The sequence below is a fragment of the Callithrix jacchus genome, chromosome 9, assembly GCF_049354715.1.
Source record: "Callithrix jacchus isolate 240 chromosome 9, calJac240_pri, whole genome shotgun sequence".
Taxonomy (NCBI): Eukaryota; Metazoa; Chordata; class Mammalia; order Primates; family Cebidae; genus Callithrix; species Callithrix jacchus.
In genome coordinates, this window is record NC_133510.1 from 20,926,593 (window position 1) to 20,944,730 (window position 18,138).

Consider the following 18,138-nt stretch of genomic DNA (forward strand, 5'->3'; position numbering starts at 1 on the left):
CGGGAAATTTGGTTCAAGATTTAGGGATTCCATGTGTAACTGAGCCCAGGGCGCCAAGATTCTTCCTAACCAAGAATCATCCACTTGCGTACTCACACACATGCTGATCCTTACTAGATAGCAATCTTGGATGATTTTAGGGCTGGTCACAATAGTTATCTATTGCTATGTAATAAATTACCCTAAAACCATGTCTTAAAACACATATTTACGATCCCAGTTTCTGTGGGTAGAGAATCTGGGCATAGCTGAGCTTAGTTTTCTGGTTAGATTTCTTACAAGACTGGAGGCAAGGTGTTAGCTAGGCACATTGTCCTCTCAGGGTCAAGTGGGAAGGGTTTGCTTCCCAGCTCACTCAGTGGTTGTCAGCAGGATTCACTGCTTCACAGGTGGTTGGACTGAGAACCCCATTTCCTGACTGACCGTTGGCCAGAGGCCACCCAGGTAGCCTTCTACATCACAGTGAGAGCCAGAAAGACAACACCAGCAAGGTGAAATCACAGTCTTTTGTTACTTAATCATGGAAGTGACAGCACATCACTTTTACCAGTTACCAGGTCCAGTCTCAAGGGGTGAAGATTATACAGGGTGTGACTGTCAGAGGCAGGAATCAGTGGGAACCATGTTAGAAGTTGCCTACCGCAGGTAATTTTTCTGGGCCACCAGCATCAAAATCATCAGGGGAGCTTCTGAAAATGTGTATTCCTGGACCCCACTCCCACCCTTTTCTATTGAGTTAGAATCTCCAGGGTGTGAGCTGGAAATGTGCCCTTATCACCCTCCTCGATTGAGCTCTGCAAGGGCTCTGCAAAGGCTATTGCAGGCCCCTGGAAGCCATGTAAGGGGTCCCAAGGTCACCATCTGAGACAGAAGAGCAAAAGCAAAACTTTTGAGTATAGGGCAAGAGAGCAAGAGAGACTTGTCCTTTGAGTTTCTTAAGTACATGGTTATATATTACAAGTGTAAGAAGAAGTATTGGGTGATATAAAAGCATTTAACTGGGATCTACATCTTGCTTGAGGTCAGAAAAGCCTCCAAGGACGTGACCTTTAAAACTAGAAGCCCAGGTAGGAGTTAGCCTGATGAGAGGGTGAGCCTCTTGGATGGGAAGAATAGTGGGCTAAAGGCCTGCAGGCAGAAAGGCTTCATTCTGTGACCCACTGCCTGTCCTTTAATGGGAATTGTGTGATTTGGGGGATGGGGAAAGATACACAATCCTACACTTACTGTCCATTTATCAATAAATTGGCAAATATATCTTGTTTTTTGTTTCATTTTGCTTCTGAGACCACGTCTTGCTCTGTCACCCAGGCTAGAGTACAGTGTCACGATCGTATGGGAATGGGGATGGAAGCCCCAGGGGCCCAGAAAATGTCAGAGAGATCACAGGAGGAAAATCAAGAGAACAATTCCATAAGTATGTGTGAACTCCTAGGCTCAGCTCTCAGCTGTGCAAACATAGATCTGTCCCTAAACAGCCCACATAAGGCTTTGTGAACTGAGTTACAGAATGGATCACTGTCGGGGCCTGACTGGCCACTGGGTGGCACCTGAGCTGGACTGATGCAGATAGCACTACAAACACTTTTAAAATAAAACAACATTGGAACCACAGTGCCAAAAAGGCAGGTCAAAACTTGCTGCCTGAACCTGATTACCTGCTAAAACAAAGTTAGCATTCAACATGTTCAACATTCTCCTTAAGATTTTAACAAGACCCAGAGCCTCAAAACGTAATATTCAAAATACCCAGAGTATAATCTAAGATGAGTCAGCATACCAAGAACTCTCCAGAGAAAAGACAGCCAACCCCAAGGACACACAGATGTTGGAATTTAAGCAAATGCTGCAAGCAGTCTAACCAGGCAGGAAGAAGAAAGGGAGAATGCGTTTGAAACAAATGTAAAGAAAGTCTCAGCAAAGAAATGGGAGATAAAAAAATCAAATAGGAAATAGCAGTAACTATCCCGGACGTGGTGGCTCACGCCTGTAATCCCAGTACTGTGGGAGGCCAAGCTGGGTGGATCACTTGAGGTCAGTAGTTTGAGATCAGCCTAGCCAACATGGCAAAACCCCATCTCTACTAAAAATACAAAAAGAAAGGCCAGGTGTGGTGGCTTAAGCCTGTAATCCCAACACTTTGGGAGGCTGAGGCAGGCAGATCACAAGGTCAGGAAATTGAGACCATCCCGGCTAACACACTGAACTGAAACCCCATCTCTACTAAAAAAAAAAATACAAAAATATTAGGCAGGCATGGTGGCACAAACCTGTAGTCCCAGCTACTTGGGAAGCCTCACTTGCACCCAGGAGGTGGAGGTTGCAGTGAGCCAAGATCACACCAATGCACTCCAGCCTGGGTGACAGAGCGAGACTCCATCTCAAAAAAAAAAAAAGAAAAACCAATTAATTAGCTGGGTGTTGTGGTGCACACTTGTAATCCCAGCTACTCCAGAGGCTGAGGCAGGCGAATCACTTGAACTCAGGAAGCAGAGGTTGCAGTGAGCTGAGATAGTGCCACTGCACTCCAGCCTGGGCGACACAGCGAGACTCCCATCTCATTCATTCATTCATTCATACATTCATCTGATGGAGCTTTTCTTATCACCCAGCCTGGAGTGCAATGGCACAGTCTTGGCTCGCTGTTCTGCCTCTCGGCTTCAAACAATTCTCCTGCCTCAGCCTCCTGAGTAGCTGGGATTACAGGCGCTCACCATCATGCCTAGCTAATTTTTGTATTTTTAATAGAGATGGGGTTTCATCATGTTGGCCAGGCTGGTTTGGAACTCCTGACCTTAGGTGATCTGCCCACCTTGGCCTCCCAAAGTGCTGGGATTATAGGCATGAGCCACTGTGCCCAGCCTGAAAAAATGTTTTTAAAAACTCTCAGGGACCTGTGGGACAGTACTAATGACCCTTGTCAACAGAGTCCTAGAAGGAGAGGAGAAAGAGTATAGAGCAGAAAAAATGTTTGAAGAAATCATGGCTAAAACTTCCCAAAACTGGCTGGGTGGAGTGGCTCAGGCCTATAATCCCAGCATTTTGGGAGGCTTAGATCGGCAGATCACCTAAGTTCAAGACTAGCCTGCCAACATGGTGAAACCCCGCCTCTACTAAAAATACAAAAATTAGCTGGGCGTGGTGGTCGGCACCTGTAATCCCAGCTACTTGGGAGGCTGAGGCAGAATCGCTTGAACCTGGGAGGCAGAGGTTGCAGTGAGCCGATATAGTGCCATTGCACTCCAGCCTGGGTGACAAGAGCAAGACTCTGTCTCAAAAAAAAGAAAAGACTTTGGGAGGCCTAGGCAGGTGGATCACAAGGTCAAGAGATCGAGACCATCCTGGTCAACATGGTGAAACCTGGTCTCTACTAAAAATACAAAAATTAGCTGGGCATGGTGGTGCGTGCCTGTAGTCCCAGCTACTCAGGAGGCTGAGGCAGGAGAATTGCCTGAACCCAGGAGACGTAGGTTGCGGTTAGCCTAGATCACACCGTTGCACTCCAGCCTGGGCAACAAGAGAGAAACTCCGTCTCAAAAAAAAAAAAAGAAATGCTAAAGGAAGTTCTTTAGGCAGAAGCGACACCAGAAGAAACAGAACATTAAAGATGAAGAGCAATAGCAATGGGAAATATAATAGATTGTTTTTCTACCCTTAAGTTCTTTATAATGTTTATGACAGTTGAAAGTCAAAATTGTAAATCTGATGTTTGTTTCCTCAAGAGGGAATTCTCTAGATATAATTTTAGAACTTAATTATAAATTCACCTATAGCCGGGCATGGTGGCTCACACCTGTAATCCCAGCACTTTGGGAGGCCAAGGCAGATGGTCAGGCATTTGAGACCAGCCTGGCCAACATGGTGAAACCCCTTTCTACTGCTAATTGGTGGGCTCCTGTAATCCCAGCTACTCAGGAGGCTGAGGCAGGAGAATTGCTTGAACCCAGAGGGCGGAGGTTGCAGTGAGCCAAGATCACACCACTTCACTCCAGCTTGGGTGAAAGAACAAAACTCCATCAAAAAATAAAAAGGCTGGGTGTGGTGGCTCACACCTGTAATTCCAGCACTTTGGGTGGCTGAGGCAAGTGGATCACCTGAGGTCGGCTGTTTGAGACCACCCTGACCAATATGGAGAAACCTTATCTCTACTAAAAATACAAACTTAGCCAGGTGAGGTGGCACATGCCTGTAATCCCAGCTACTTGGGAGGCTGAGGCGGGAGAATCGCTTGAACCTAGGAGGCAGAGGTTGCGGTGAGTCAAGATCACACCATTGCACTCCAGCCTGGGTAACGAGCGAAACTTCATCTCAAAAATAAATAAACAAATTAATTAATTCACCTAGAAGGCTGAGTGTGGTGGCTCACGCCTATAAATAAACAAATTAATTAATTTGGGAGGCTGAGGTGGACAGATCAGCACTTTGGGAGGCTGAGGTGGACAGATCACTTCAGCCCAGGAATTCTAGACCAGCCTGGGCAACGTGGTGAAACTATGCCTCTACAAAAGACATGCAAAAAATTAATGGGGCACCGTGGTGTGTGCCTGCAGTTCCAGCTACGTGGGAGGCTAAGGCAGGAGACTTGCTTCAGCCTGGGAAGTGGGGGTTGCAGTGAGCCAAGATTGGACTCCAGTCTAGGCAATGGGAGTGAAACCCTGTCTCAAAAATTAAAAATAAACAGATAAATTCACCTAGAACTAAGCATTTTTAGCATTTACTATGTGGAGTTTCAGTATTTGTAGTATGTGGTATTTGTCATTTATAGTAATACATGACGACTACGAGATAAGGAGACAGTAAAGGGACCTATGTGGTGGTAACATCTCTACATTTAACTTGAAGTGATAGAAGAAACTCTGATTGTGGAAAGTATGTATTTTATAATCCCCAGAGTAAGGGTTAGTAAACCATATTCCACAGGCCAAATTCAGCCCACTGCTGGTTTTCATGAATACAATTTTGTTGGAATGTAGTTATACCTCATCATTTACATACTATGTATGGTTGCTTTTTCACTACAGCATCAGATTTGGGTGTTGCAATGCACATCGTATGGCTGGCAAAGCTCATCGTAGTTATTATACTTGGTCCTTTACAGAAAAAGTTGGCCAGCCGGGCAAGGTGGCTCATGCCTGTAATCCCATCACTTTGAGAGGCTGAGGCAGGTGGATCACGAGGTCAGGAGTTCAAGACCAGCCTGGCTAAGATGGTGAAACCATGTCTCTACTAAAACTACAAAAATTAGCCAGACACGGTGGCAGGCACTTGTAATCTCAGCTACTTGGGAGGCTGAGGCAGGAGAATCCCTTGAACGTGGGCGGCAGAGGTTGCAGTAAGCCGAGATTGCGCCACTGCACTCCAGGCTGGGCAACAAAGTGAGACTCTGTCTCAAAAGAGAAAAGAAAAGAAAAAATGTTTGCCAACTAGAGCAACCACTAAAAAAAAAAAAAAAAAAAAAAAAAAAAAGGGCTGGGCGCGGTGGCTCAAGCCTGTAATCCCAGCACTTTGGGAGGCCGAGGCGGGTGGATCACGAGGTCAAGAGATCGAGACCATCCTGGTCAACATGGTGAAACCCCTTCTCTACTAAAAATACAAAAAATTAGCTGCCTGTAGTCCCAGCTACTCGGGAGGCTGAGGCAGAATTGCCTGAACCCAGGAGGCGGAGATTGCAGTGAGCCGAGATCGCGCCATTGCACTCCAGCCTGTGTAACAAAAGCGAAGATCCGTCTCAAAAAAAAAAAAAAGATAAAAAGATAAAAAGAGATTTAGATGGGGGTGGGGGTGAGGGGAGGCAGGCCGCGGCGGGGACACGGAGGGGAGGTGGCGAGGATCTGGGAGGCAAGAGCTCGCGCCAGAAGATGAAGCAAGTGGGCTCGCGCTGAAGGAGCGGGAGGCAGAAGGAACGTCTATCTCCCCGTGGCACCCATGGCTGGGAATCGTTGTGGGGCGGGGGTCAGCCCGGCGTGGGGCTGCGCAGGCGCGGCTGACGCAGTCGCTCTGGCCCTCCCCTTGAGAAAATCGCGCTGCAGCTCAAAGCCACGTTGGAGAACATCACCAACCTCCGGCCTGTGGGCGAGGACTTCCGGTGGTATTTGAAGTGTGGCACTGGAGCGGGCCGTGGCAGTGCTTCCACGGTCCAGAAGTGCAGGTTGTGTGCAAGAGAAAATTCCATCGAGATTTTAAGCAGCACCATCAAGCCTTACAATGCTGAAGACGATGAGAACTTCAAGACAATAGTGGAGTTTGAGTGGGAGGCCTTGAACCAATTGATTTCCAGCCTCAGGCTGGGTTTGCTGCTGAAGGTGTGGAGTCGGGGACAGTCTTCAGTGACATTAATTTGCAGGAGAAGGACTGGACTGACTATGATGAAAAGGCCCAGGAGTCTGTGGGCATCTACGAGGTCACCCACCAGTTTGTGAAGTGCTGATCCCTCGTCCTGCACACTTGAACTGAGAAAGGACAAAGTACTCTAGGCAGCAGAGCCCACGGGGGCTGGTTCCTTTGTCCCTTGTCTCCTGGCAGCTGTACCAAACGTTCACAATCTGCATGTTGGACTTTATTACAGCTTCCCAAGCCCCATCAATAAAGCCTCTGTTCGTGCTGCACTTGTGCATGAAGGTGAAGTCAGGTGGCAGCTACTCCCTCCACAAATAAGAATTCATGCAGGCAGTTCACTCCTTAGGAAAATGAAGAGTATTTTTAAGGAGATGGAATCTCCCCCGTGAGGAGCAATTTTGTACAGAAGATGAAACTGCAGTCTACCATCACTCAGTGAGCCAGAAGCCAATGGCAAGTTACTGTAACCCGAACTCACTGAACTTCCTGTTGGAAAGATCTTTGTGAGGATTAGGAATTAATTTTAAAAAATTAAGAACCATCTTCAAAGCAAAAATAAAACAATAAATAGACCTGAGTTAGTTTTCCAAACCCTTCCTCCTGATTAAATGCACTTAAAACTGAAAAAAAAAAAAAAGATTTAATGGAAGAAAAAAAATTTATACATAAATTAAAATGGAATACTAAGTAACATTCAAATAAACCAAAACAAGGATGGAAAATGGAGACAGAGAAATTGCAAACAGAACAGAAAATAAATAATAGAAATAAATGCAAACATATTAATAATTATATTAATTATTTTTATTTTTTTGACATGGAGTCTTGCTCTTGTTGCCCAGGCTGGAGTGCAGTGGTGCAATCTCGGCTCACTGCAATCTCTGCCTTCCAGGTTCAAGGGATTCTCCTGCCTCAGCTTCCTGAGTAGCTAACATTACAGGCGCATGCACCATGCCTGGCTAATTTTTGTATTTTTAGCATGCTGGCCTGGTTAGTCTTGAACTCCTGACCTCAGGTGATCCTCCTTCCTCAACCTACCAAAGTGCTGGGATTACAGGCATGAGCCACCACACCCTGCCAATTATATTAAATTTAAATGGCCTAAATACAATTAAAAGACAGATAGGCTGGTAGCATACATCTGTAGTTCCAGCTACTTGGGAGGCTGAGATGGGAGGATTGCTTGAGTCCGAGAAGTTGAGGCTGCAGTGAGGTGTAATTGTGCCACTGCACTTCAGGGGTGACAGAGGGAGACCATGTCTCCAAACAAAAACTCATTTCTGTAATTCTAGCACTTGGGGAGGCTGAGGCCTGAGGATCACCTGAGCCCATGATTTTGACAGCAGCCTGTGCAACACAGTGAATAGATCTCTACTTATTTATTATTATTTTTTTAGACAGAGTCTCACTCCGTCACCAGGCACCAGGCTGGAGTGCAGTGGCGCGATCTCGGCTCACTGCACCCTCCGCCTCCTGGGTTCAGGCAATTTTCCTGCCTCAGCCTCCCGAGTAGCTGGGACTACAGGCGCGCGCCACCACGCCCAGCTAATTTTTGTATTTTTAGTAGAAACGGGGTTTCACCATGTTGGCCAGGATGGTCTCGATCTCTTGACCTCGTGATCTGCCTGCCTCGGCCTCCCAAAATGCTGGGATTATAGGCATGAGCCACTAGATCTCTATTTAAAAAGAGATCAAAATAATTTTTCAAAAGGCCTAGAAATAGTGTCTTAAAAAAATTTCAGTGCAACATAGGTTGGTTAGAAGTAAGAAGATGGAAAAAGACATATCATCAACACTAACCATAAGAAAGCTGGAAACGGCTGTAATAACAGTAAAGTTCAGAGCAAAGAAAATTACCAGAGATAAAGATGGACGTTAGTCCAGTGTGGTGGCTCAATGTTTTCTTTTACAATTTTTTATAAAGATGGGGTTTCACCATGTTGGTCGGGCTGGTCTTGAACTCCCAACCTCAGGTGATCTGCCCGCCTTGGCCTCTAAAGTGCTTGGATTACAGGCGTGAGCCACCATGCCCGGCTGATAGAATAATTCTGAATGTCTGTGCATTTAACTACAGAGCTTTAAAATACATGAAGCAGGCCAGACACTGTGGCTCATGCCTGTAATCCCAGCACTTTGCAAGGCCAAGGCGGGTGGATCACTTGAAGTCTCAGGCATTCTATTAATAGCAGCACAAAACACACTAAGCAATCTTGAAATCCACAAGTTACCAAAACTCACCCAAGAAGAAAGAGGTAGATGTAAATATAAAATGTACAACCATAAAACTTTTAGAAGATAACAGATGAGAAAATCTTAAATTACCTGGAGTTAGGCAAAGAGTTCTTATATTTAACATCATGACTCATAAAAGAAAAAAGTGTTCAGTTGAGAGTCATCAAAATTCAACTTTTGCTCTGAGGAAGACAACCGTAGAAGGAAGGACAAGCTACAGAATGGGAGAAAATACTTGCAAATCTACTGAATAAAAGACTTTTAGCCTGAATATATTAAGAACTCTGAAAACTCAGTAAGAAAATAACCTAATTTTTAAAAATGGGGGGCCGGGCATGGAGGCTCACACCTGTAATCCCAGCACTTTGGGAGGCTGAAGCGGGTGGATCACCTCAGGTCAAGAGTTTGAGACCAGCCTGGCCAACATGGTGAATCCCCATCTCAACTAAAAATAAAAATGAGCCCTGCATAGTGGCAGGTGCCTGTAATCCCAGCTACTTAGGAGGCTGAGTTTGCAGTGAGCCAAGATCATGCCACTGCACTCCAGCCTGGGTGATAGAGACTCTGTTTCAAAAAAAAAAAAAAAAAAAGGGCAAAAGACTTAGACACTTCACAAAGAGACTATTGTGATGGCAAATAAGCATATGAAAAGATGCTCAAATCATTAGCCCTTAAGCAAATTCAAATTAAAACTATAATGGGGGGCACATTGCCTTACTCCTGTAATCTCAGTACTTTGGGAGGCCGAGGTGGGTGGATCACGAGGTCAAGAGATCCAGACCATCCCAGTCAACATGGTGAAACCCCGTCTCTACTAAAAACACAAAGATTAGCTGGGCGTGGTGGCGTGCGCCTGTAGTCCCAGCTACTCGGGAAGTTGAGGCGGGAGAATTGCTTGAACCCAGGAAGGGGAGGTTGTGGTGAGCCAAGATCGTGCCATTGCACTCTGGCCTGGTAACAAGAGCAAAACTCCATCTCAGAAAAATAAATAAATAAATACATTAAAAAAATAAAGCTACAATGAGATATCTAGTAAAATGAATAGAATACCTATATACCTATTAGAATAGCTAAAATAAAACAAAAACCGGAGACAGTAACTGCTGGCAAGAATGTGAAGTAACTAGAACTCTTTTTTTATTTTACTCTTAAGGCATTTATTTATTACAACATTCTCTGATTTCACATTAGCTTAAAATTCAATTCAGTCTTTACATTACTCCACTGAGGTCGCCACCTCAGCATATGACATAATACCTCCTCCAGCACTCAGTGACCTGCATCTGCACAGTGAGCCCCAGGTCAGCCTCTTTGTTTCCCAGGTGAACCAACTAATGTTAATACTGCTCTGCTACAAGGTAAAGGCTCCTTTGCTTATGAAAAGAAACCAGTGAGTCCTCTAAGGATAATAAAAGGGAGTATTTTACAGTTAAGCACATGATTTGGAGTGAAGAATTCGGATGTTGCTCTGCTGGTCCAGGCCGTCAGTACTCTTCCTGCTCCTCCTGTGGGCCCCCTTCATCAGGTATCACAAAGCCTTCATCTGTGGCATACAGAATGTCTACAGTCCTCTGCAATACAGGGTCGTTTCCCCCCTCATTCTCCTGGCAAATCAATTCAATGTTCCGTAGCTTTCCGAAGTAGAAGTCCCTCTCTTTCTCCAAGTCTTCAACAGTGAGTTTCAATACGTTGACCTGCTGCAGCAACTCAGCTGCCTCGTCATCCCCACTGCCCACACCAGGGTTCCTCCACACCACACCAGGGCCAGCCTTAGGAGCCGCAGCAGTTCTCTGTGTTGTGATGGGCCTCTGGGGAGCTGCACTGCTAGAACTAAGAGGTTTCCTCAGTTTATTCAGAGCTGGAGCAAGGAGGGAGGGAGCCACGGCAGTTTCTTGACCTTGTCTGGCAGCCACGGGGTGATAGTCTTTTCCATCATAGTTTGCATCAAAAGACTTCTTGAACCACTAAACAATTCAAAATTGTCCTGAAACTTTCCTTTCACTAATTTGTCCACAGGAATTATTTTGTCAACACCCATCCTCTTAAAACCCGCTTGTAGTATTTTGAAGTTCTGGATGTACTCGTGTTCTAGCTTAGCTTGGAATTTCACTTTCTTCAAGGCAAGGGAGCCAGGAAACAGCATGTCCATAAACTGACAATAGGCAGCCCCTAAGCACAACTGTTCAATCTTTGTCAGAGTCAACTGCAGAGACTCATTGATCCAGGCCAGCATGTCAAGTCAACTTATCACTGGTCACTGACGTTGAGTATATGTTCACTGCCATCTTCTGCTCTCGGCGGAACTGCAGCCAGCTCCAGTTCCGTCTTCTTCTCTTTCAAACTGCCAGACCCCACTCAGCCGCCCAGGCAAACTAAAACTCTTAGAATTGCTGGTGGAAATGCAAAATGGTACAGTCACTGTGGAAAACACTTTGGCATATTCTTATATAGTTAACCATACAGTTACCATATGATCCAGCAATCCCACTTCTTTCATTCTTAAAGAAACAAAGCCAGTGTGCCTGGAGATGGTCCAGGGCCAAGTGCTCAAGACATGTTGACCTGATTTTGTGCACAGCGGCTCACTGCAAAAGAGACTAAAGGTTGCAATCAAGAGCACATGGACTGAGCTCAAATCAAAAATGACAAGAAGATGCCAAGTTCTGATGGAAGCATGTATGTATGTAGTGTAGGGGCATCAGAGTTTATACATAAGGCACTGTGTGAAGAACTAGCACCTAGTTATGTTGAATACTGAAATATTAAAATATGACTGTTTCATGAGTCACATTAAAATATTACTGTTTCATGTATTTAGAACTGAATATTAAAACACTGAATATTAAAAAAAAGAAAAGAAAAGAAACAAAGCCAGGTGTGGTAGCTCATGCCTGTAATCCCAGTACTTTGGGAGGCCGAGACAGGCAGATCACCTGAAGTCGGGAGTTCAAGCCCAGGCTGACCAGCACAGAGAAACTCCGTCTCTACTAAAAATACAAAATTAGCCAGGTGCAGTGGCGCATGCCTGTAATCCTAGCTACTCAGGAGGCTGAGGCTGGAAAATCCCTTGAACTTGGGAGGCAGAGGTTGCGGTGAGCCAAGATTGCACCACTGCACTCCAGACTGGGTAACAGAGTGATACTCCAACTCAAAAATAAATAAATAATAATTAAAAAATAAATTAGCCAGGCATGGTGGCACATGCCTGTAATCCCAGATACCTGGGAGGGAGGCTGAGGCAGGAGAATCTCTTGTACCTGGGAGGTGGAGGTTGCAGTGAGCTTATATCTTGACACTACACTGCAGCCTGGGTGACAGAGCAAGACTCCATCTCAAACAAAACAAAAGCAAACAAAACCACCTTCAAAATATAACATACTATGTGATTTCATTATGTGACATTCTGGAAAAGGCCAAACTATAGCAATGGAAAACAAATCACTAGTTGCCAGGAGTTAGGGGTAGAGAAAAGGTGTGCCTACAGGAGCGGCAGGAGAGGGCTTTGAGGGGTGATGGAACTGTTCTCATCCTGACTGTGGTGGTGGTTACACTAATCTGTACATGTGTTAAAACTCACAGAACATCTTTTTGGCTTTTGGCTTGGAGGAGGCCCAGGCGCAACTTTCTTAGGTTGTCCCGAAGAAAAGTTCATACAACACCAGCCACCTCCACCATGCCGCCGAAGTTCAACCCCAACAAGATCAAAGTCGTATACCTGAGATGCACCAGGGGGTGAATTAGGTGCCACTTCTGCACTGGCCTCCAAGATCTGCCCCCTGGGTCTGTCTCCAAAAAAGGTTGGTGAAGACATTGCCAAGGCAACAGGTGACTGGAAGGGCCTGAGGATTACAGTGAAACTGACCATTCAGAACAGACAGGCCCAGATTGAGGTGGTGCCGCCTTCTTCTGCCCTGATCATCAGAGTCCTCAAGGAACCACCAAGAGACAGAAAGAAACAGAAAAACGTTAAACACAGCAGGAATATTGCTTTCGATGAGAATGTCAATATTGCTTGACAGTTGTGGCATGGATCTCTAGCCAGAGAACTCTCTGGAACCATTAAAGAGATCCTGGGGACTGCCCAGTCTGTGAACTGTAATGTTGATGGCTGCCACCCTCGTGACATCATAGATGACATCAACAGTGGTGCTGTGGAATACTCAGCTAGTTAAGAAGAAGGAAAATATTTCAGTAAAGGATCATTTAACAATAACAAAAACCTCACAGAACATACACACATACACACATGAAGCAATTTGGCCACAGATTTTTTTTTAAAAGACTACAAAACAAACACACTGGCTTATCAGCACACTTGGGTAATTTTTTCTATAAATATTTCTTTTTTTTGAGATGGTGCTTGCTATATTACCTGGGTTGAAGCAACCTCTGCCTCCCTGGCTCTGGTGATCCTCCCACATCAGCCTCCCAAGTAGCTGGGTTACAAGCATGCGCCACGCCCGGCTAATTATTATTATTATTATTATTTTATTATTATTTGAGACGGAGTCTTCCTCTGTCACCAGGCTGGAGTGCAGTGGCGCAATCTCAGCTTACTGCAACCTCTGCCTCCCTGGGTTCAAGCGATTCTTCCGCCTCAGCCTCCTGAGTAGTTAGGACCACAGGTGAGTGCCACCACGCCAGGCTAATTCTTTTGTATTTTTAGTAGAGAGGGGCTTTCACTGTGTTGGCCAGGATGGTCTCGATCTCTTGACCTCGTGATCCGCCTGCCTCGGCCTCCCAAAGTGCTGGGATTACAGGCGTGAGCCACCTCACCCAGCCTATTATTATTTGAGACAGAATCTCCCTCTGTTGCCCAGGGTAGAGCGCAGTGGCACGATCTTCGCTCACTGCAACCTCCGCCTCCCAGGTTCAAGCAATTCTTCTGCCTCAGAAGAGGCTGGGAGTCCTGAGTAGCTGGGACTACAGGCTCGCACCACCACACCAGCTAATTTTTTGTATTTTTAGTAGAGATGAGGTTTCACCATATTGGCCAGGAGTCCTGACCTCGTGATCCACCTGCCTCGGCCTCCCGAAGTCTGGGATTACAGGCATGAGCCACCACCCCCAGCCTTGTTTTTGTTTTTGTAGAGATGGGGTTTTGCCATGTTGCCCAGGCTAGTCTCGAACTCCTGGGCTCAAGCGATCTTCCCTCCTCGGCTTCCCAAAGTGTTTAGGATTTCAGGCATGAGCTGCCATCCCCTACAGGAAACTTTCTATTTAAAAGACTTCTATGGTGAATCATTCCATACAGCATATTAGTATCATTTCTGTCCATCTAGATTTTGAGTCCTGGCTCTCGCTGTACTACTAGATAGCTGTATGATGTTGAACAAGTCACTTCACCTCCATTACTTCAGAAGAAAATGGAAACGGGGATTTTGATGATATCTGGAATTATTGCTAAGGGGGAATCTAAATCATCTCCAACTCTGACATTCTGCTTTAGTAGGTCTGAAAGCAGACCTACTGCCACATTTGGGAATTTCCAGAGCAGATAATCTCTAAGGTATCTTTCAACTCTGAAATTGTCATTTCTATCATATTTTGGGCTTGCTGAAAATTAAGATTAATCTATATTGGGAATCAGCTTCTGTCCTTTCCTGCCATATTCCTTGTGAATTCTCCTACTCAAATACATAACATCTTTATCTGAAGTCACCAGTGGTATGCTAGGAACACAGCTTTGTTTACTTTTTTTTTTGAGAAGGAGTCACTCTATCACCCAGACTGGAGTGCAACGGCACAATCTTGGCTCACTGCAACTTCTGCCTCCTGGCTTGAAGCAATTCTCTAGCCTCAGCTTCCTGAACACCTGAGATTACAGGTGTGTGTCACCACACTCCACTAATTTTTATATTTTTAGTAGAGACAGGGTTTCGCCATGTTGGCCAGGCTGGTCTTGAACTCCTGACCTCAGGTGATCCACCCATTTCAGCCTCCCAGAATGCTGGGATTACAGGCATGAGCCACTGCACCCAGCCCAACTTGGTTTACTTTCACCAAAGCATTTCCCATCTGATATGGTTTGGCCATGTCTCCACCCAAATCTCATCTTGAATTGTAGTTTCCTTAATTCCCATGCATTGTGGGAGGGACCTGGGGGGAGGTAATTGAATTATGGGGGTGGTTCCCCCATACTGTTTTCATGGTAGTGAATAAATCTCACAAGATCTGATGGCTTTATAAGGGGAAACCCCTTTTGCTTGGTTCTCATTCTCTTTCTTGCCTGCTGCCATGTAAAACGTGCCTTTTGCCTTCCAACATGATTGTGAGGCCTCCCCAGCCATGTGGAACTGAGTCCATTAAACCTCTTTTTCTTTCTTTTTTTTTTTTTGAGATGGAGTCTTGCTCTGACACCCAGCCTGGAATGCAGTGGCATGATCTCGATCTTGGCTCACTGCAAAGTAAAGATGGGGTTTCACCATCTTACCCAGGCTGGTCTTGAACTCCTGACCTTGTGATCTACCCACCTCGTCCTCCCAAAGTACTGGATTACAGGTGTGAGCCGCCCTAAACCTCATTTTCTTTATACTTTACTCAGTCTCAGGTTTATCTTTATCAACAGTGTGAAAATGGACTAATATACCACCTCAGTGTCATCTTGGCTTTTCCCAAGGATTTCTGCTCTTTTAGAGACTCAATCCCACCAAGATAGGTCTTTCGAGGCCCCCCTCTCTCCCACCCTCCAGCTTCATGGGCCCAGATCCCTCAGATACTTGTTGGCCTTCTTCCTGGCTGGAGAACACTGATGTCTTCAAGATGATGGTCCAGAATTGGCAAGCTCTCCAGGTGGCAGGTGATAGATGAAAAGGAGGGGGTGATGCCAGAAGAAACCAGGAGTAGCACCCTATTCCCACCCAAGAGATAAGGGCTTTAGGGAGGAAGAAAAGAATCTCAAGGGGAAGAGAAAAGGTAAAGAACTCTGAATGCTAACCCAGTTTGTCTCGTCTCAGGGACCATCCAGAGGGGCCTGAGCCCAGATGCAGAAGCACTCTCTGCGTCTCCTGGTCCCCCAAGAGCTACCATTTAAGAATAGACATGGGCTGGGTGTGGTGGCTCACGCCCGTAACCCCAACACTTTGGAAGGCTGAGGTGGGTGGATTACCTGAGGTTAGGAGTTCGTGACCAGCCTGGCCAACATGGTGAAACCCTGTCCCTACTAAAACATATAAAAAATTAGCTGGGCACGGTGGCAGGCACCTCTAATCCCAGCTACTCAGGAGGCTGAGGCACCATGAGGTGCTCTGTCAGGCTTCAGCATCCCAGGGCCCTCTCCCTCAGGCTATGCCAGCTCTGTGCCCCCAACACAGGCTCTCCCAAGGGATGAGGCTGGACAGAGGCTCCTTACAAGAGCCAGCTACTGAGGTCTCCTCACCATGCCCCAGCTCCTCAGTGATTTTTCACCTCCCATGCCTCACTGTCCCATCTTCTTATCTCTATCCTGGTGCAGCATCACCTGTCTCCTTCCTTTCCTCTCTGAAGACTCCAGTGATGTCTAAGAGCCAGAGAGGTGAAGGCTACTTTCTGCTTACGCCTACCTCAACCAGAATGGGCTAAGAGAAGGCATCTTTGATCCATGCTGTTCCCTCAGCCCCTGGAATGACAGTCCCAGGACTGGGAGCATAAAGCCAGGAAGGCATATGAGTTAAATGGACTTGGAATATGTGGGCGACTGGTGGGGTTCTTACTGTGGGCCAGCTGCTGGTTCTCTGGGTCACCTCAGTTTATATGACTTGGAAATGGGTAGAGGAGAAAGGGTATTATTACTAGGAGGAGAAAGGATATTATTACTAGGTCCTGAGGCCATTACAATAGAAAGGGGAAAAAAATCCCAAACCACAAACAGGTTTTTGCTAAACAACAGAACAGGCAAAATCCTATTTCCTAACCCCATCCCATAGGGACCGATCCAAGCACAGGACCAACATCAGCCATACCAATACTACCTACTGGCTTTTTATGGGTGGTATATCACACTGCTGACTTATACCAGACTTAATGTCTCCTAAGGGGTGTCACTGGGTATGCAAGTGATTGTTCAACCAACCCTTATTAACTAATTGAAAATGTCACTGTGATAGCTGGCACATAGAAGGTGCCCGAAAAAGGTCTATTAAGCCCTAAGAAAGACTTCAGCAAAGAAGAAATGAGAGTCAAAGACTTACTTGGTTTTCCGGTCTCATCCAATAAGATGGATGACCACATTGCTGTGTTGAACAGCTCATCTGATAGACTTTATTTCTTGAGTCCTATTCCTATAATACCAGAAGGCAATCAGATGAAAACACAGGGGTGTATACCTCGGCATTCAACACTTCTGTAGCCTCCTCAACGCAAGTTTCAAAATGGGTCATGTGCTGTATTCATAATATGGTGCCATTTCATACAAGCTCCATCTATTACAACAGAAATGACGTCTCAAACTCCCTGCTGATTCTCTCACTCTTTGGAGACAAACATGTAAAAGTACATTTTACTCAGGTAATCAAAGGACAGAGCTAGAAAGGTGGCTATTGATTTTTAATGGAGCATATTTGTTTGTGTCCACTGAACTACTGCCCACTAAGTTTGAAAAAAAAAAACCCAGTAAACCAAGTCTCCTCTCCTGAAATACAGCCAAAGAACCAAGGATCATTTGGGAGGCAGAGACTTTCCCTTCTTGACAGCAACCACTTACAGACTGAAGATAGGGAGAGTGTCTTTTAAAGGCTAGTATTAATTGGGGCCATTCATTACTATTTTCTTGTTTCATTTTAATTCTTTCCTTTTTTATAACCCCAGATCTAGTCATTTCTACCTTAACAACATAAAAACAAGAGTCTAAAAGAACTACCTAAAACTTCAGGGTGAGCCAAGGGCTGGTTTCTATAAGCATTTCAATGGAAGACAACAAATAATAAGAATTTCTTAGCACCAAATAGTAAGTGCACATACATGGGTCAGTGCAATGGGATGGAGATGGGGCAAGAAGAGAAAAGAGAAAGCAGGGATGAGAGAAAGAAAGAGAACTAAAATGCTGTTTAACTTATAAAAGAGAAAACAAACTATAAAATGAAATTCAAGAACAAAAAGATGAAGCCCCAGCAGAAAGAACCAGTTAGGACTGATGACAGAAAGTGGGTTAAAAGGCACACAGTCTAGAACAGTGGCTTTGGAGTCAGACAGAAATGCAAATCTCAGTTTGCCATGTACTAACTTTGTACAAATTATCTCTTCAAGCCCCATGTAAAATTAGAAAACACAACTTACCTCATGAGGTTATTATGATGATTAAGTGAAATACACATAAAGTCTACAGCAGTGAGTGACATATTAGAAGAAAACCAAGTTCTCAGGAATGAGGCCCAAGGGCGCACAGTCAGGTGGGTAAAACGAGTGGCCATTCAGACAACAGTTGCAAACGAAGACTAACATGAAGAAATCAGTACCTCACAATCCCAAATAGTCCTTCTCGAAATTAAACACATCAACACACACTAAACATACAAGCCTCTGAGTTTCCTGTGATCTTGCCCATCCAAACATGCTCAGAGCACAAGTCAATGCCAGACACTCAGAAAATAAATC

At 45.3% G+C, this 18,138-nt stretch overlaps 3 pseudogenes across 1 annotated transcript; 2 read left to right on the forward strand and 1 right to left on the reverse strand.

The window, feature by feature from the left end:
* The first annotated feature begins 622 nt into the window (after positions 1-622).
* LOC128928703 (CXXC motif containing zinc binding protein pseudogene) lies at positions 623-6,570 on the forward strand (annotated as a pseudogene).
* Positions 6,571-9,700: 3,130 nt separating this feature from the next.
* LOC100406616 (microtubule-associated protein RP/EB family member 1 pseudogene) lies at positions 9,701-18,034 on the reverse strand (annotated as a pseudogene). The gene is made up of 4 exons (XR_013522639.1): positions 17,821-18,034; positions 16,737-16,826; positions 12,431-12,494; positions 9,701-10,958 (listed from the first exon to the last, which is right to left on the reverse strand). The product of XR_013522639.1 is annotated as a microtubule-associated protein RP/EB family member 1 pseudogene (transcript).
* On the forward strand, positions 12,101-12,875 carry LOC100414421 (large ribosomal subunit protein uL11 pseudogene; annotated as a pseudogene).
* Positions 18,035-18,138: the final 104 nt, after the last annotated feature.